This window comes from Cetorhinus maximus, chromosome 26, assembly GCF_964194155.1.
Source record: "Cetorhinus maximus chromosome 26, sCetMax3.hap1.1, whole genome shotgun sequence".
NCBI lineage: Eukaryota > Metazoa > Chordata > Chondrichthyes > Lamniformes > Cetorhinidae > Cetorhinus > Cetorhinus maximus.
In genome coordinates, this window is record NC_135904.1 from 23847481 (window position 1) to 23868357 (window position 20877).

A 20877-nucleotide genomic window follows, 5' to 3' on the forward strand; every position below is an offset into this window, starting at 1 on the left:
GTATTTAAACTCAAGGATGAGAAATTTGAGCTGCTGAAGGACAGGGATTATTGTAGGTTAGTGAGGACAGTGCTGATAGGTGGGTTATACCTTTGGCAGGGTACTGGATGATCTGAAGTTTATGGACGTGAAGGATGGAAGGTTGGTCAGATGAGCATTGAGTCTGAGTTAATAAAAATGAGGATGAGGGTTTCAGTGGCATTTTTGTTGACGTGTCTTCATGATGGAGACCTAGGCCTGAATTTTACCTTTGGCAGGCGTGTGTGATCAGCAGGCCTGGGAGCGGCCGGAAAATGGACTGCCGACCGTGATAGGCCCCCGACCGCGATTTCACGCTGGTTGGCCAATTAACAGCCGGCCAGCGTGAAACGCGCGCTGAAAAGCTCAGTGCTGCCTGGTGTGAAAAATAGAAAGGCCTAGTATTATTTAAATGGTGATATATTCGGAAATATGGATATACAAAGGGGCCTGGGCATCCTTGTACACCAAGTCAATGAAAGTAAATAGGCAGGTGCAGCAAGCAATTAAGAAGGCAAATGGCATGTTGGTCTTCATTGCGAGAGGATTTGAGTTCAGAAGTAAGGATGTTTTACTGCAGTTATACAGGGCCTTGGTGAGACCACACCTGGAGTATTGCATGCAGTTTTGGCCTCCCTACTTTAGAAAGGATATGCTTGCCATAGAGGGAGTGCAGCGAAGCTTCACTAGGCTGATACCGGGAATGGCAGGATTGTCGTTCGAGAGATTGATTCGACTGGGCCTATATTCACTAGAGTTTAGAAGAATGAGAGGGGATCTGATTGAAATGTATGAAATTCTAACAGGGCTAGACAGACTGGATGCAGGGAGGATGTTTCCCCTGGTCGGGGAGACTAGAACCAGGGGCCACAGTCTCAGGATTCGGGGCAGGCCATTCAGGACAGAGATGAGGAAAACATTCTTCACTCAGAGGGTGGTCAACCTGTGGAATTCTCTACCACAGAAGGCTGTGGAGGTCGGGTCACTGAGTATATTCAAGAAGGAAATTGATAAATTTTTGGATATTAGGGGCATCAGGGGCATGGAGAGAAAGCGGGAATATGGCGTTGAGATAGAGGATCAGTCATGATCATATTGAATGGCAGAGCAGGCTCGAAGACTCCTGCTCCCAGTTTCTATGTTTCTAATTAGTTTCTAGCTCATTAGTTCCTAGCTCTTTACAGACATTTACAGATAATGCAACAATATATAACAGACACCAGGAATTGATCTTCCTCTCTGGCCACTTCCTCTCTGGCCCACCTCCTATCTATCCCTAATGGTAATCTTCAGAGACCCCTGGCCCCCGGTGGAACTGTGGCTCTCTTTTTGCCCACCTACACCATGAACGCCTCCAACGCTTCATCCGTGACCATGGAACCCTCTCTCTGCCGTGGTGTTTCAATCTTCTTGTCTACAATTGCATAAATAGTATTCAGCAGCCTCTGTAATTCAGTGCAACTTTACTTTAAGAGGGACAGACTGCCTTTAGGAATATGTTATTAATCCATATTGATCGATTCCGTGCTGAGAACAGAAGCAGTATCTCCGTGGGAGTGGGTCGGCCCAACACTACTATCAGGTAAATAGTGAGGCAACAACAAGTTTCTGTGCTGCTTATCTCCACTCAACGCACCCAGACAGATCACAAATTGCAACCCCTGTGCCGCAAAGCAGCGTCGACCAATTTTTAGCACCGAGAGTTTTGGAGAACAGTTGTGCTCATGGTTATGATGGTTAGAGGCCAGCACATTTCAACTCCAGAATATCATTGCAGGACTTTCTCAAAGCAGTACCCAGTTATCTGCAGGTGCTTCATCAATGACCTTTCCTCCAAAGAAACTCAGAAATGGGACTGTTCACTGATGATTAAACCTGTTCAGTTTCATTGGAAATTCTTCAGATATTGACGCAGCTCTTGCCACATTGTAGCAATTAGTCTTGTGCTGATCAGTGCAAGCAAGATTTTAACCACACAAGTGATATTTAATAAATATTTTCAACAAGAGTGAGGCTAATCAACATCCCTTGATGCTTAATGACATTGCTGAACCCCCCCATCATCTATATCCTCCCAGAATGAAAAAATAGTAAAAACAAGGAAATAAGAATACTGGCCTGAGCTGGTCTTGTATACCTTAAAATAGGACATCAGTAAAAACTGGGAAATAAGAGTACTGGTCTGAACTGTTTTTTTCCTTCTAGGCTGGCAGTAACCATTGACCAGACACTCAGCTGGAACACGCACTTAATTGCCGTAGCTGCTAGAACAAATCAGAGGCTGGGTATTCTGGACAAATGGTTCACCTCCTGGCTCCCCAAAATCTCTCCACCACATACAAGACACAATTAAGCATGTGATAGAATACAGGACACTTGCCTGGATGAGCTCAGCTGACATAACAGCCAAAGCTCAACACCCGGAACAAAACAGTCCTTTGGATCAGCACCCCCCGCCCCCACCACCTTAAACATCCACTCCCTCCACCACTGCCATATTGTGGCTGTAGTGTGTCCCATCCACAAGATGCACTCCAGCATCTCGTGAAACCTCCTTCGATAGCACCTGTCAAACCTGTGACCTCTATCGCCTCAATGACATCAGTGGAGATAAAACTCACGGGAGATGTATAATGGACTGTCCCGCACTATCACACACTGTTGAGAACTACTGTGAGTGTCAAGGGGTTTGCAACATAATCACAGAAAAGTTCATCTGCTCTCACATGGGGAAACTTTAAAGAATGATCATTCATTTTTGTTTATTAAGCAAAATGGTAAATGAAGCAATTGGTGTTTGTTTACAAAGCTGAGCAAATGATTTAGAAAATTCCACAACATTCATTTTTAAAGGCAGTGTTTCTCTTTAATTTCCCCTGAGCAATAATACTGCTTAGCTGTTACCTCATATTTTCAAACACCCAGGGATGTTCTCAGATGGGACACTATATTCAGAGGTTGCATGTCAGATGTTCTACTGATATCATTTATATCCTGTTTTAGATTGAACCAGTTATTTTGCTTTCAGTTTTTTGATTTAATTTATTCAGGGAGAGTGTTGTAGAAACTGGCTTAAACCTCCACAGCATATTTGGCTGCCTTACAAATGACAGTGCGATCATTACAGACAACAAAAAAGTACATATGCGGGAAAGCTAGACTACAAACAGAAGGGACCAGAACTTCTGAGGACTGGCAATCACAGTTGGCTCCTGGGGACTCTTCTGTGCAGTGTAGAAGCATCAGGGGAAGTGAAGTGACATCTCCTTTTTGCAGCACTAGCTGGGGGATAGTTGGGGGGGTGTGGGGAGGGTGGTCCGGGGGTGGTCAGGAGAGTAGTTGGGGGGGGATGGAGTTGGTAGGGTTGTAGTTGGGGTTCAGGAGGGATAGCCGGGGTTCTTGTGGGGGCACGGGGTTGGGGGCAGTCAGTACTATAGTTACACAAGAGTTAGAAGTGGTTTTAATCCTTCTAACTTTTCCTGGGTAAGTATTCTACTAAGAGAGCCAGAACCATCCGAAGTCTTCGATTTAAATCAGAGTATCGGACGGTTCCCAGTGCAGGGTAATTGCTCATCAGGAGTTTGAACTTCCTGAGCAATTGCCGTGCAGTCCTTGCGTGGGGATTTCCGTGGTGTCCCCAGTGCATCTTCCGGGGTACCCCTGGGGTACCACTCCATCCACCCACCCCCACCCCCACCACGCCAGGAGAACAGAAGTTCTGGGCCAAGGTGATAGAAATATACAAAGGGTACACCAATGAGAGAAAATGTGGAGTCATATTCCAGATGTAGATCCTTTTACAACCACTACAAATGATTTGCTTTCAGCTAAGGGTGGTTATATTGTAGAAGTGACAGTCAAATCCGCTTTTTAATATCAATCCTGGCTGGGTGGTGACGCTGTTGCCGCTGAGTCAGATGGTGGTGGGTTTAAACCCCAGTCTGAAAATTTGAGCACATATTCTAGGCGAACACTTCAGTGCAATACTGAGGAAGCATAGTGCCTTTTATAGCTTCAGGGCAACCCGAAAGTGCTTTACAGCCATTGAAGTACATTTTGAAGTCTGGTCATTGTTGTAATGCAGGGATATCCTGTTGTATTCACCATATTCTCTTTTTCTTATGTGGCTCAGTGTCATATTTTGTTTTACAATGCCTCTGTGAAGCACCTTGGGATGTTTTATTACAGTAAAGGAGCTTTGTCAATACGAGTATGTGTTGTTGTTGTTGTTCTGCTCTCCTACTGCTGGCATGTTGAATTTGGGCTCAATCAAAACCATTGCAGTAAAACCTTCATGGATCTTCTGCCCCTTTTAGCCATCAGTCCTCCTCTTTCTGTTGCTGCAGTGAGTACCCAAAAACCCTACTACAAAAGTTCCCTAGCAATGCAGTGGTGAGATTCCTCTGGAGTTACTGCCCGGAGCCTGCCCTGCATTTATAATTGACACTGAGACAGGAAACTGGGTCATGGACATGGCATGGGTGGAACAGCAGGCAAAGTGCCACCCTGACGCCAGCAGCCATAACATCACACAGAAAATCCATCACTTAACAACCAAGGGTCGAGTTCCATTATTGAGATTGATAGTTACGGTCTAATTGCACCTTAGTGATAAAAGCACTATCTATTTCTCTCAGTTTTATCACTGCAAACATCTAATAGAGTCCAATCACACCTCTGACTGAGTCTGACCGATCCTTTGTTGCTTTTCTGTCAATAATGAGGGCCTGCACAGATAAAGCTTTATGAACTAGACAGTCATTACATGGTCTAATCTGTATGGTTCATTTAGTCTCTCATTATGAGTGAACTGATTCTTATTTTCGGTGGCCTTTACATGTTAAATGAAAACAGGTGATTGTAGCAAATGTTTGACAATGAGTGTCACATTTTCAGTGTGGCATATGGTGGTAAGTGGCTCACTAAATAGTTTGGACATTCCTGCCTACCTCCTTTTCTAACTCTGATCAGACATGGTTCCATATCTAAAAACAAAAAGCTAAAAGCTACTGCGGATGCTGGAAATCCAAAACAAAACAAAAACAGAATTACCTGGAAAAACTCAGCAAGTCTGGCAGCATCGGCGGAGAAGAAACCAGTCAACGTTTCGAGCCTCCATGGCCCTTCGGCAGAACTGCAGCATAGTTTCAACAAGGGAGAAATATAAATTGGTTTAAGGTGGGTGGGGGGCGGGGGGGAAGAGACACATTGAGGGTGTGGTGTGAGCAGATAATCAAAAGATGTCAGAGACAAAAGGGTCAAAGAGGTGTTGAAGGTGGTGGTCTTTGTCTGAGAAAAGTGCTAATTAAGAATGGAATACAGGATATTCAAAGTACAGCTCTAGTGGGGGTGGGGTGGAAAGACTAAAGGTTTTAGTTTTAGATTTAAAAATAATGGAAATAGGTGGGGAAAGAAGAATCTATATAAATTATTGAAAAAAAAGCGGGTGGGGGGGGAAAAGAAACGGGGTGGGGATGGGGGGAGGGGGAGTTTAAGATCTAAAGTTGTTGAATTCAATATTCAGCCCAGAGGGCTGTAAAGTGCCTAGTCGGAAGATGAGGTGCTGTTCCTCCAGTTTGCGTTGGGCTTCACTGGAACAATGCAGCAAGCCAAGGACAGACATGTTGGCAAGAGAACAGGGTGGAGTGTTAAAATGGCAAGCGACAGGGAGGTTTGGGTCTTTCTTGCGGACAGACCGCAGGTGTTCCGCAAAACGGTCGCCCAGTTTGCGTTTGGTCTCTCCAATGTAGAGGAGACCGCATTGGGAGCAACGAATGCAGTAGACTAAGTTAGGGGAAATGCAAGTGAAATGCTGCTTCACTTGAAAGGAGTGTTTGGGCCCTTGGACGGTGAGGAGAGAGGAAGTGAAGGGGCAGGTGTTGCATCTTCTGCGTGGGCATGGGGAGGTGCCATAAGTGGGGGTTGAGGAGTAGGGGGTGATGGAGGAGTGGACCAGGGTGTCCCAGAGGGAACGATCCCTACGGAATGCCGTCAAGGGGGGTGAAGGGAAGATGTGTTTGGTGGTGGCATCATGCTGGAGTTGGCGGAAATGGCGGAGGATGATCCTTTGAATGCGGAGGCTGGTGGGGTGATAAGTGAGGACAAGGGGGACCCTATCATGTTTCTGGGAAGGAGGAGAAGGCGTGAGGGAGGATGCGCGGGATATGGGCCGGACACGGTTGAGGGCCCTTTCAACGACCGTGGATGGAAAACCTCGGTTAAGGAAGAAGGAGGACATGTCAGAGGAGCTGTTTTTGAAGGTAGCGTCATCAGAACAGATGCGACGGAGGCGAAGGAACTGAGAGAATGGGATGGAGTCTTTACAGGTAGCGGGGTGCGAGGAGCTGTAGTCGAGGTAGCTGTGGGAGTCGGTAGGCTTGTAATGGATATTGGTGGACAGTCTATCATCAGAAATTGAGACAGAGAGGTCAAGGAAGGGAAGAGAAGTGTCAGAGATGGACCATGTGAAGATGATGGAGGGGTGGAGATTGGAAGCAAAATTAATAAATTTTTCCAGGTCCCGACGAGAGCATGAAGCAGCACCGAAGTAATCATCGATGTACCGGAGAAAGAGTTGTGGGAGGGGGCCGGAGTAGGACTGGAACAAGGAATGTTCCACATACCCCATAAAGAGACAGGCATAGCTGGGGCCCATGCGGGTACCCATAGCCACACCTTTTATTTGGAGGAAGTGAGAGGAGTTAAAGGAGAAATTGTTCAGTGTGAGAACAAGTTCAGCCAGATGGAGGAGAGTAGTGGTGGATGGGGATTGTTGGGGCCTCTGTTCAAGGAAGAAGCTAAGGGCCCTCAGACCATCCTGGTGGGGGATGGAGGTGTAGAGGGATTGGACATCCATGGTGAAGAGGAAGCGGTTGGGGCCAGGGAACTGGAAATTGTTGATGTGACGTAAGGTGTCAGAGGAATCACGGATGTAGGTGGGAAGGGACTGGACAAGGGGAGAGAGAAGGGAGTCAAGATAACGAGAAATGAGTTCCGTGGGGCAGGAACAGGCTGACACGATCGGTCTGCCAGGACAGTTCTGTTTGTGGATTTTGGGTAGGAGGTAGAAGCGGGCCGTCCGAGGTTGGGCGACTATCAAGTTGGAAGCTGTGGGAGGAAGATCTCCAGAGGAGATGAGGTCAATGACAGTCCTGGAAACAATGGCTTGATGTTCTGTGGTGGGGTCATGGTCCAGGGAGAGGTAGGAGGAAACGTCTGCGAGTTGACGCTCAGCCTCCACGAGGTAGAGGTCAATGCGCCAGACAACAACAGTACCACCCTTGTCAGCGGGTTTGATGACAATGTTGGGGTTGGACCTGAGAGAACGGAGTGCAGTGAGTTCAGAGAGAAACAGATTAGAATGGGTGAGAGGAGCAGAGAAATTGAGACGGCTAATGTCACACCGACAGTTCTCAATGAAAAGATCAAGAGAAGGTAAGAATCCAGAGGGAGGGGTCCAAGTGGAGGGAGAATATTGGAGGTGGGTAAAAGGATCCGTTGAACGGGGAGAGGACTCCTGCCCAAAGAAGTGAGCACGGAGACGAAGACGGCGGAAGAAGAGTTCAGCATCATGCCGAGCCCGAAATTCATTGAGATGAGGGCGTAAGGGTATGAAACTAAGTCCTTTGCTGAGCACTGAACGTTCAGCATCGGAGAGGGGAAGGTCAGGGGGTATAGTGAATACGCGGCTGGGGCTGGGATTGGAAGATGGGGTGAGGACGGAGGGACAAGCAGGGGTGGAGGGTCCCAGATGGGTGTTGGAGTCGATGAGTTGTTGGAGCTTGCGTTCCTTAGCACTTGAGAGAAAGAGAAAAAGTTTCTTGTTGAGGCGACGGAAGAGGCGAAGAATAAAATGAAACTGGGGGCACGCGCAGCTTTGAAAAAGGGTGCGGCGGTGCTGCTGGAGGGAGAGGTCGAGTGTGTTCATATGGCGGCGCATGGCACTGAGTGTGGATCTCAGAATGCGACGGGAACAGCAGTCCGAGAAACGTTTTATGTCCCGGAGATACCTGTAATCCTGGGTGGGTTCGAAACAAGAGGGATGGAATTTCAGTTGAAATCCACGTGGGGTGAGTCGGAGACGGAGACAGTCACTGAGAAAGGAGATATGGCTGTGAAAGCGGGTTTTAGTAAACACCTTGTCAAACACCAGGAGAGAAATGGAAAGCAATGAAGGTGAGCAGGGCAGAAGAGACAGTCGGAAATCCTGTCGGAGGACAGAACCGTACTTCTTCCAAGAGGGCATTTTTTTTTTTGAAGAGAGGTGGCAGTCAATTAAACACAGAGATAAAAACAAAAAGCTAAAAGCTACTGCGGATGCTGGAAATCCAAAACAAAACAAAAACAGAATTACCTGGAAAAACTCAGCAAGTCTGGCAGCATCGGCGTAGAAGAAATCAGTCAACGTTTCGAGCCTCCATGGCCCTTCGGCAGAACTGCAGCATAGTTTCAACAAGGGAAAGAAAGAAAAAAAAAAAAAAATGCCCTCTTGGAAGAAGTACGGTTCTGTCCTCCGACAGGATTCTGTCCACCACCAAACACATCTTCCCTTCACCCCCCTTGACGGCATTCCGTAGGGATCGTTCCCTCTGGGACACCCTGGTCCACTCCTCCATCACCCCCTACTCCTCAACCCCCACTTATGGCACCTCCCCATGCCCACGCAGAAGATGCAACACCTGCCCCTTCACTTCCTCTCTCCTCACCGTCCAAGGGCCCAAACACTCCTTTCAAGTGAAGCAGCATTTCACTTGCATTTCCCCTAACTTAGTCTACTGCATTCGTTGCTCCCAATGCGGTCTCCTCTACATTGGAGAGACCAAACGCAAACTGGGCGACCGTTTTGCGGAACACCTGCGGTCTGTCCGCAAGAAAGACCCAAACCTCCCTGTCGCTTGCCATTTTAACACTCCACCCTGTTCTCTTGCCAACATGTCTGTCCTTGGCTTGCTGCGTTGTTCCAGTGAAGCCCAACGCAAACTGGAGGAACAGCACCTCATCTTCCGACTAGGCACTTTACAGCCCTCTGGGCTGAATATTGAATTCAACAACTTTAGATCTTAAACTCCCCCTCCCCCCATCCCCACCCCGTTTCTTTTCCCCCCCCACCCGCTTTTTTTTCAATAATTTATATAGATTCTTCTTTCCCCACCTATTTCCATTATTTTTAAATCTAAAACTAAAACCTTTAGTCTTTCCACCCCACCCCCACTAGAGCTGTACTTTGAATATCCTGTATTCCATTCTTAATTAGCACTTTTCTCAGACAAAGACCACCACCTTCAACACCTCTTTGACCCTTTTGTCTCTGACATCTTTTGATTATCTGCTCACACCACACCCTCAATGTGTCTCTTCCCCCCCGCCCCCCACCCACCTTAAACCAATTTATATTTCTCCCTTGTTGAAACTATGCTGCAGTTCTGCCGAAGGGCCATGGAGGCTCGAAACGTTGACTGGTTTCTTCTCCGCCGATGCTGCCAGACTTGCTGAGTTTTTCCAGGTAATTCTGTTTTTGTTTTGTTATGGTTCCATATCTCTCCGCTCCATGCTTTCCTTTCCCTTATTTCAGCTTTTAGGATTTTGCAAGAGATAAGGTTTACGGCAGAAACACAAATACCAGAATCTCAACCGATAGATTGCATATACATTGAAGAAACTAGTGCCTTAACATCTGGCACAGGTGTCTGAATGCAGGACACTCCCAATGCTGTCCAAGTCCAAGTCTTGAATCTGTGCTGTTTAAATTGGATTGGCTATATTCACCTCGCCTAAAGCATTCATCAATGTAAACTATGCAAATATCCAGATCTGTTTCTTTTTATATTCATTCATGGGATGTGGGAATCACTGGCAAGGCCAGCATTTATTTCCCATCTCTAATTGCCCTTGAGAAGACAATGGTGAGTTGCCTTCACCTGCCGTTGTTTCAGCTGTCAGTTGATCACCAATGATGTCAGTTGGACACTTCTGACTGCTTTGAAGGCAAATAATTGTTCACAACTGATGTGGTTTGAGTGCTGTATGATTTCATTTCGGGTCAGTGATTTCATTTGATCACTATTAAATGTCAAAAGATGACTGAATAATCGCTTTGGAATGCAGCTCATTACAAACGAGTGCAAATGAATGCTGTCGAGTGCAGAGTGATGTCAAAATTTTCAAGTTAGGGCAGTCCATGTGGTGTAGGTAAACCCACAGTGCTTTTAGATAGGGAGCACCAGGATTTTGACCCAGCCATGATAAAGGTATAGCATATATCTCAAAGTTAGGATAGCGTGCGGCTTGGAGGGTTGGTGTTCCCAATGGTCTGCGTGCTTCTCCTTCTTGGTTGTTTAGTAGTAGTAGTCAGAGTGGGAGATTCCTCTTATTTCAAATATGTCCGAGATGTAAGTAATTTCAAAGGTCACACTTTACAGCTAAACCTACTCTAAGGAATTTGATTATAGTGGGGGAAGGATCCATGCTGCTGTACCCACTCTCTTAGCTGCTTTTGCATGGTCCTATAGGTGAGGAGGATCCAAGATGTCTGGGTAACTTGGCAGCTGCATCACTATGGAGCAAAGCGAGGAGGCAGGTCCGAAGAACTACCTCAGCTGATATGGGGATTGAATCTGAGCTGTTGGCATTATTCTGTGGTCCACTCCTAGCCAACTGAGCTATCTGCTCCTCTGTTGGTTTGGGAGGTATTTTAAAGAAGCCTTGGCAAGTTACTCAAGTGCATCTTTTAGATGATACACACTACAGCCACAGTGCACTGAGGTAGTGGTGGATGGGGTGCCAAATCAAACAGGCTGCTTTGCCCTGGATAGCATTGAGAGCTTGAGTGTAGTTGGTTTTGCACTCATCCAGGAATAAGAAAACAAGAAATAGGAGCTGGAGTAAGTTATTTAACCTTTCAAGCCTATTCCATCTTTCAGTAATATCATGACTGATCTACCCAAACTCCACCTTCCCTCGTTGTGCTCATATCCCTTAATTCCCTTAGTACCCAAAATTCTATCAACAACTGAGCATCATCCACAGCTTTCTGGGGAAGAGAATATCAAAGATTCACAACCCTTTGAGTGAAGAATTTCTCCTCATCTCAATCCTAAATGTTCAGCCCCATGGCCAGAATATTACGCTCGTCGAGCAGGCGTGTGCCCGACCTGAGCAACTGTAAAATGACACGTGATGATGTTGGGCGAGGATCTTGATGTCATCACCCACTTGCGCGATATTTCGGTCAGCGGGCACATGCGGGAGTCGGCAGTCCGCCCGCCGCCAATTACGGTTGGTGGGCAGGAGAAAAGGCCTTTGGATTTTTTAGGAAACCTCATCCATGGGTGGGATAAGGTTTCCAACAGCTATTAAAAACTAAATAAAAATGTAAGAATTTCATTAATAACATGTCCCTGCTCATGTGACAGAGTCACATGAGGGGACATGTTTTTTAACAATTTAAAATTCTTTACTTTTATTTCTTAAAATCTTCATTTCCCTGAGGCAGCTCTGTGCGTACTCAACTGAAGAACGGCACCATGTTGCACACTCTGCAAAGCCTGTGAGTCCCTCTCAGCACTCTCCATTGCTAGCGCTATTTCCATGGCGCGCTTCAGGTCAATATTAACTTCTGCAAGTAAACGGCGCTGAATGGCATCGTCGTGTACACTGCAAACCAAACAATCCTGCAACATGTCATTGAGAGTATCTCTGAAATCGCAGTGCTCAGACAAATGTTTTAACTTCGCATTATGCATTTCAATTGACTCACCTGGGGCCCTTACTCTAGAGTTGAACTTGAATCTTTGCATGATGACCGATGGCTTAGGCTGAAAATGTGCCTTCACGAGGTCTACTCACTCAGTGAAGGATTTGGAATTGGGCAGTTCAGGGCTGTCAGGCTGTGGATGAGTTTATATGCCTTGCTCCTGCAGACACTTAGAAGAATCGCTTTCTGTTTCTCCTCCGTTGCGATATCATTTGCCACAAAGTAGAAACCTAGGTGCTCTGACTCCAGTCTTCCATGGTACAGGTCGATTCTGCCAAAGAGTGGCATGACTAATGAGTATGCCTTTCTTCCCTCAAAGTGAAGTACTCTCATTCACGAGGGGAGGTGCAGCGTCGGAGCTATTTATCCTTGTTCGTTGGGGCTGAATTTTCTGGTTGCTGGGGGGCGCAATCGGGTCCGCACTGCCAATTTATGCGGGTGGGCCAATTAAAGCGCGCGCAGCGTACTTCATGACTCCCGTGCACAGCGGAAGTGGGCGGGCGGCAGCGGGCGCTCTCAGGCCGTCGGGTCCAATGGCGACCTGGTGGCCTGCATAAAGGAAGGCCCTGGCAGCCTCGGAAAGGCTGCTCTTGGTGGCTGGGTGAAGGGCTGTGCAGAGGGGCAATGAAGTTCATGCAAGTCCAGAGGGTAGGCCAAGGGAGCAGGCCCTCCTCAAGGAGGTGGCAGCACAGCAGGAGGTGCTGGTTCCCCAGGATGGGAGGAGGAGACCCCCCCACATGACGAAATGTGCCTGGGAGGAGGTGGCGGAGGTGGTGAGCTCCCGCGATGTGGTGTGATGCACCTGGGTCCAGTGTCGCAAGCGCTTCAACGACTTGTTGCACTCAGGAAGGGTGAGTACCATGTTGGCATTGGTCTTGTAACCCAGCAGGTCGGCTTACCCTCCTGCTGCCCCTCCCACTCCAAGTCTGAGTGTAGTGACTGCATTGAATCATTAACGGCATGTGTCCTTCGCTGGGTGGGCCAGCAGATACTGCCCATGCTGAGGTCACCCTGAGAGGCTAATGAAGAGATGTTTATTGCCCCCACAGCATTTTTAACACTGAGTCCCATATGACTGGTTTGGGGGCAACCTGGAAGAGCTGCACCTAGGTGCTGTGTTTGAACTCCAGGACATGTCCAAGTCAGGGTGATGCCATGCTGGGAGGGGAGCTTCAAGATGGTGTGACAATGAACCATCTGCTGCGCTCTGCGCTCCACGTGTTTGCGCCTCCTTGTTATGGAAGGATATACCGTGTGGTGCCTAATGTGATGTAGGCAGCATGTGGCCAAGAGGGGAGTTGGGGGGTAAGGAACTGGCCTAGCATCTTTGTGTGAGTGTTCAGCAGCAGCGGGGCGAGGAGGCTCTGGAGCCCTGATATGTCCCACTCTGGTTGGGGTGGGCCGTGCGTGAATAGAGTCCATGTGCAGTTTGCACTAATCAATGCTCGTCTCTCATTTTCAGGAGAAGAAGCTCATAACGCGGCAGAGCGTGTGAGGACTGGCGGCGGCCAGGAGCAGATCGCCATTCTTAGCTGCTTTGAGCAGGAGGCCCTGGATTTGGAGAGGCACCATGTACCCAGGTCCACTGGTGTCGGTGAGGCTGGGGTGCCACGGCCAGGTATTTATGCCCAACAGTGAGGTCAGCGTTGTTCTCCCAACAGCCATAGCACTGCTGAATGTTAAATGATTTAATATTGCAACATGGCTTCACCATTGCTTATGGAAGGATGAGCACATAATGATCCGGGGGACAGGGATACACTTTTGACATTGTCTCCACATTAACTGATCCAATGTCCTTGTTCTTCTTTTCAGCATCAGCGGAGCAGGGCTGGGAGGAGGAGCAGCAGAGGCCCCCTCTCACACCTGAGGGCCCTGAAGTCTCACCAGCGTCACACCATCTCTGCCAGACAGACACCAGTGCAGATACTAGCACCTCGTTGGGAATTCGAACATCGGCTAGTGTCCCGGGGCACGGCGGTGAGGGCACTTCACAGTCACTGGAGGAGCTGGCAGAGACAGAGAGTGCCCATGGCACCAGCAGTCGGAGGACTGCAGGGGACCAGGCACATGCTCAGTCAGTACCTGATGATGTGTCTCTGGAGTCGTCCGCGATGCAGCAAGTGCAGGAAATGCGGCCGGATGTGCGGGTGCATCTGGGGGAGATACATGAGGCTTTGCTTGGCTTGGTCTCCGTGGTGGAGGAGTCTACGCGGACGATCGCCGTAGCAATGAGCCACATGTCCGAGCGCCATGCATCCTCCATGGAGAGAGTGGCAAGTCTCGGAAAGGCTCCTCCAAGAGACCAATCAGGGCTTCCTGGGGATGCGCTCTGACCAGCAAGCCCTCACATCGTCACTGACCTCAGCTGGTCAGTGCCAGTGTGGGAGGTGACCTGGGCACCAGCTCAGTGCCCATCCATCCACGGTGAGCAGGGTGGTCCAAAGTGACCTCACGTCGGCGCAGCAGCTGCCTGTCATCTCTGTGGGCACCTCTCAGGGCGCTCCGGATGAGGGAGGCAGCTCCTCTGCCCCTCTCCCAGTGACTGTAGCATCCGGTGAGGCTGTGACGACTGGGGGGTTGCCAGCTGTGGAACTGGCAGCTCCCTCCCAGGCGAGGCCAGCACAGGCTCCACGGGCCAGAGGACGTCTGCCAAGGTAATCGAGGCCAACAGGACAGCAGAGTCAGCAGGCTGGCTCAGATGCCACTCCGAGCGATGGGGCAGTACCAAGACGTAGCACCCGGAAACATAAACATAAGGCAACTTAGGCACAGCCCGGGTTTATCACTGGTGCTTTTGTGTTGGCCCGAGATGAGGTCTTTATGATTTGCTTTGAATTGGAACACCAGTGTCATTTTTTTGGATTAAATTTCTTTGCCTGTGATATTAAATTCAGACATGTGACCATGGCTGAGGGTGCCTCTTTTCTTCTGCATGTGTATGGTTTCCAAAAATGTTATGAGTGCATTGTGGGACATTCAGCTTTATTAACAAGGCCTTAGTTACTGTTCCTAACCTGGCAGATTTGGCACTTAGGTATCGAGTATGAAGCCTACAGCCCAGGCTTGGCCTGGAGGTCCATCTGTGGTGTGCTAGCTGATTTTTCGTTGGATTAAAGTCTCCTCGGTGTCCCTGTCTCCCTGCAGTATGTCTACCCCATCTGCATTTCCCTGTGCGTGCTCATTCTCGGACTCACTGCTGGACTCATCGTGTGCAGCCGCAGCCGCTGCATCGATGTCTTCATCGTCCACTACGTTCCCCCCTTTCCAGCGCAAGATTGTGGAGAGCACAACATACAACCACTATCACCGAGACATGACCTAGGGGGTACTGGAGTATGCCCCCTGAGCGGTGCAGGCATCGGAATCGCATCTTGAGAAGACCGATGGTTGTCTCAACGCAGCCCTTGTGGAGGTGTGACACCTATTTTGTACAGCTGCTCAGCTTCTGTTCTTGGATGGGAGAGAGGTGTCATGAGCCACCTTCTGAGGGGATAGCCCTTGTCACCCAGCAGCCATCCATCCAGCCGGGCTGGAGCACTGAAGAGCCCCAGCACCTGGGAGTGTCTGAGGATGTAGACACTGTGGGAGCTGCCTGGGTACCTTGCACAGTCTTGTAGAATCAGCATCCTGTGATCACACACTATCTGCACGTTCATGGAGTGGAAGCCCTTCCTGTTGACGAAGGCACCGGGCTCACCTGCTGGTGCCTTGATGGCCACATGTGTACAGTCTATAGCACCCTGGACACGGGGGAGGCCAGCAATGGCCGCGAAGCCTCTGGCTCGCTGTGTCTGGCTTGCCTGGCCCCAACGGAAGTGGATGAAGGTCAATGCACGTCTGAACAGAGCTTCTGTAACCTGCTTGACACAAGTGTGGACAGCTGATTGGGAGACACCACAAAGATCACCCACCGAGCCCTGGAAGGAGCCAGAGGCATAGAAGTTGAGGGCAGCTGTGTTCTTTAGAGCCACTGGCATGGGGTGTCCACCCACACAGTTAGTGGAGATCTCAGGCCCAATCATCTGACAGATATAGGTGACTGTCTCCCTTGAGAGATGGAGCCACCGTTGGCACTGCACCTCAGACATATTGAGGTAGCTGCTTCACCGCCTGTAAACCCTGGCAGCAGGATAGTGGCATCTTCTGTGGCCCCTTCCGCCTTGGTCTACCTCTTGGTCTACGTCTTGGCCCTGCACCCCTTGTACCCCCACCTGTCCTCCCAAAGGTGCCCCCCTGGGGGCTGAATGTGGACTCCTGGCCTCCTCCCCCTTCTAGCCCTCCCTTCCCCCTCAGAGGAGGTGCCTCCAGTGGACAGATCAGCTCCCATTCCCAGGCTAAGGGAAGGCTTCCTGAAACCTGCTGGCCCAGAAAAGATTCCTTACTGCAGTGTGCTGACCTGAAGGGTAACAGTCCAGACAAAGCAGCTGGTATGCGTTTTGAAGTATTGCAGATCACACAGGCAAGTTTCAATAACTTTGAAAAATAAACACTTGACAGAGCACACTCACGACCCCAGTGAGCCCTCTTATCCCACCCATGGATGAGGTTCATACGAATGTCTCCTACCCGCCTGCCTGTTGTGCCCATGCATCGACCCGAAGATTGCACGCGCGCCAAAAAATCAGTGTCGATTGGGGAGTCAAGGGCCTTATGTGGCCTGTTAATTAATGGCGGGCGCGAATCGGACATCATTGCGCGCCCGCCCAACGAAATATCGCGATGGCGCACGGTGACCTCGGGACGCTTGCCCGGCATCACCGAGCATCATTTTACACACCAGAGGGAACATTCTGCCCTTGGTGTACAGGACAGGTTTCTTGTTAGAAACAGTAAACTTTATTTACAGAGCTCCTGATGAAGCTACATGCTTGAAGCAGATCTACGACTAGACAGCTCCGCCCCTAAGATTACCCACACTTAGGGCTGATTCGTCTGTATAGTCACATGATCCCCAAAACAGTATTAAAGGTTTTAGCTACAATTACTGCATTAGGCGAGGAGGCAAAACTGCACAAAGTACTCCAGATGTAGCCTCATCAATGTCCTGTAATTCCAGTAAGCTTTCCTTGCTTATACGCCAAACATTTTGTTACAAAGCTAATATACCATTTGCCTTCCTAATTGTTTATCTTCCTGTGATTCATGTACAAGGACTCATAGGTTCCTTTGAATGCAAACATTTCACAGTCTCTCACCATTCAAAAAATATTCTCCTTTTCTTAATTTTTCTGTCCAAGTGGATAACTTAACCACATTGCATTCCATCTGTTCTTGTCCATTTTCCCAACTACTCTATGTGTCTCTGCAGCATCTTTGCATCGTCTGCGCAGCTGACTTTCCTACTGAACTTTGCACCATCAACAAATTTGGGTGTTTCACTCAGCCTCCTCAACTAAGTTATTAATATAGGTTCTAAATAGCTGAGGTCTCTGCAGCTGATTCTTGCAATAACCTGGTTACCTGAAAATGGTCTCAGTATATCCTAAAATTACCCCATCATAAGAATGATTTTGGAAAGTTGTAATGAAGAGTTACAACATGGCAGCACTGTTTCAGCCTGTCATGTATAATACGACACTTCATTCAGAATTGAAATTTGTTTTCGCATTTACAGTGCAACCAGTCCTAGGGTAAATCAGCTGGAAACGAATCCCAATTTGGTTTATTCATTTTTGAGAGCAGTTTGCAATGATTCTCTCTGTACATCAGAGCATGGACCATTGCTAATTTTAGTGCTGTTTGGTTTCTGAGATATTGTTTACAGCAAGGGTATTCAAGAGTATTCAAGCTGTTTTCTTTTTGTGCTACAAAGATGCGTACCATGAGCTGTGCTGTGGGGGGTAGGGGGTGGGTGTTGGGGAGGGTGGGAGGGGCGCATACAAAACTTAACATCCTCATTCATTTGCATAGATCCCATGCAGATCTCCTTGTGCTGATTTGACACTTACCCACCAATGGATCAAAAGCACTAACAGCAGCACTTTGTAAATCTCCAGGCCCACCAACAAGTAAGTAATAGTTGTACAAATAGAACTCTGTGCTCCAAGACTGGACTGGCAAAGCTAAGAGTCATATATAGCCTTACAGCAGAGAGCAGGACACTGCTAGTATAAAGAGTATAGTATGACTTTCACAAGCATTGCTTTGCTACTGCTGAGGGTATTGAGCCAATGTTAAAATGCTGTCCAGGGCATCTTAGAAATAGTAATAAATTCAATAAGACCAACAAGCAAATGACTAATTGTCCTATGACCTGATGCGTTAATTGTTGATATATATTTAATTGATGGATAGTCAACCATAAAAAATCCTACCTAGGGCCTTCCTCAGCACAACCTATCTTTTTACCTAGTGATGCACACATGCACTTTGTGTTACGATCCCCAGCTGAGGTTATCCCTGGACAAGTCTGATCCCAGGGTGGAGCCCAGCTTGATAAATCCTAACTTCAATTTGTTTGTTTAGATACGTGGAGAATGGCTACTGAACCGAGGCACAGGGGTCAACTGATGAACTTTTAACAAAAGAATAAAACATTTATTCAACAAGAAAAGATGAACTATATTAGAATACTCCTTCACCCACAGCTATACCTTTAAAGATATATACAGATTTGTAAGGGTAACACAAGTTACAAAAGCTATCTTATAACTCTAATGTTCACAGTAAGTCCACAGTCCATGTAAATCTATGGCACCCTGTGGTCAGACACACCACCCTCTGAAATCAAGTGACAAGATGTCACCTCAACCAGATGCTATGGGTCTCTTCAACTCCCCCAGACACTTGTCACACTGTGAACCAACCAGTCTCACTGTCTTTCATCCAAGGGTTTCCAATCTCCACTCTCCAAATCCTCACTTTGGAATCCTCTCCCAGATCGATGCTTTCTCACAGATGCCTTCCGCAAGGGTTCACCTCCAGGGTTTCAAACTCTCATTCTGATGTTCCTCTTCCCTGGGTCACCATGCGCATTGAAGCTGTCTTCCATGCACTCTGTATCTCTTACTCAGCGTCAACAGTACACCACTGCTTCACATGCCCATAGCAAAGAGTTATAGACCTTCAGTTGTCTCCTTGGAGCTTCATGCCTCTTGCAAGCTGTTCACGCTTTAAATCTGCTTTCTGCAGCTTTTGCCTCTTAAAATCTGAAGCATGGAGCCTTCCCCTTTGCCCCTCACTCTTAACTTCATTTAACAGGACCTTTTCCAGGTTCCTTCCTTTGACTAGAAGGTCTACTTTGGACTTTCTCTTCTTCCACTCCCCTGGATTTTTGGGGTTTTCCTTAGCTCGGGACTTGATTTCTGTCCCCTTTTAGGCTGCTTCTGCTTCACAGCTGCCTTCAAACCAACTGAACTTAAACAGCTTCCAAAACAAACTGCTGTTTTCCTTCTTCTGTGTGTGTGTCTGTGGGAGGAACCTGCCTATCTGCCCCTCCTGTTACTCAGCAACAGCACTATTCTTTCTACTCTTGTGTTTACTTTTACTTTATAGGGGTCGTAAACTTCTCATTAGAAATGCAAGCAGCCTTTTAAAGTGAAACTAAAACTCAATTTGATCTTTCTTAACACTCAGACACAGAAATACAAATCAAACTTAAACTTTAAAGGTAAAACTCATTCCTAACACCCACAAATACGAATATAACTTACTTAAACTGTGTCTATTTCCCAACATTTGACACATGTATTATTTTATTACTGACACACTACTGCATGTATTTGTGTTTGTCCAATTCCTCCTCACACAGCGTGGCCACAATTTGTTCTATCTTTCTATCTACATGTATACCTAGTGACCAATTGCAACCATGAAATAGATGGGAGCTTGACATATGGCAAAACCAAATTTCCATCTTCCTTAATGCCAAATTGTTGACAAATCTGCAATCTAGCAGACTTTGGCTCATAGATTATGGAACTCTCATCTATGTCATAGTCTTGCTTGAATATTGAACTATATATTTGCATGGACATCTTAAGATAAAGCGAACATATATTGGCTCAGTTTCGTGGTCCGCAGTGAAACATGGACGCTCATCGCTGGCCTCAAGGAAACATTTGCTGAACGATCCAGTGATCTCTTTGGCGAGAAATGTAACTCTATTGTCATGCAGTGGATCGTAGTGCAGTTTACTGGGGATTCCCAGCATCGGACTGCAGCGATGTTTCAAGTTGTCCAAGCTGCCAATCACATTGAAGAAACCTCACAGGCAGCTCACCAGGAAATAGAAAGCGCTAATAATAAAGTCATTTTCTAAAAGCTTTACGGAGAGAGAAATAAGCATTGGGACATACACATAGCGTTAAGGCAAAACGAATAAAAAAAGCATCATCATTAAAAACATTTCGCTTTGAAGAACCTAATAATAAATGATTTTAAAAATATTTAGCAATATTCCACAAATACAAAGACTGGGATTTTCTGGCCCTGATGTGGTGGAGTCGCTGCGGTGGATGTGACGAGCCATTCAAACCTCCATTGACTTCGGCGGGATGGCAAAATCCTGCCGGCGGCAGGGGCTGGAAAGTCCCACCCAATTTTGTTTCAGGGCCAAATCAATTGTTCAGCAGTAGTTGTCATTCTGATTGCCATTTAAAACTTAAAAACTTTATAGGAGTCGTAAACTTCTCATTAGAAATGCAAGCAGCCTTTTAAAGTGAAACTTTATGCCTCACTGTACAAGGATTTTTTTTTTAGCTTTTTCTAACATTGATATGAGAGCAGAACAGTGGAAGTTCTCAGAAAATTAATTGATTGCTGTGGGTGGTGTTACGAAAATGTAATAATTCTCATAATATTATGGTGATTTATTGTAAAAGTAGGTTAACAGTGGGGTTTGGATAGTTTCTGTATGTGTCTGTGTGGAATTTAATTGAATTGGAGACAGCAGGTCTAGAGGTTTTGACTCATCAAAGGAAGCTATGTTTGAAATGCTAAATATGTAAAGATGGCTGAAGTTTCAGAATGTGAGGTGAGGAGAATTTGCATTTTTAGATAAGTCGGGGTAGTTTGAGTTTCAAAGAGATAGTAGGATGTTTTCACCTAACCAGAGAAGCTAGGCCAAGCAGTGTGTTTATTTTTCCCAAAGGTTACTGACAATA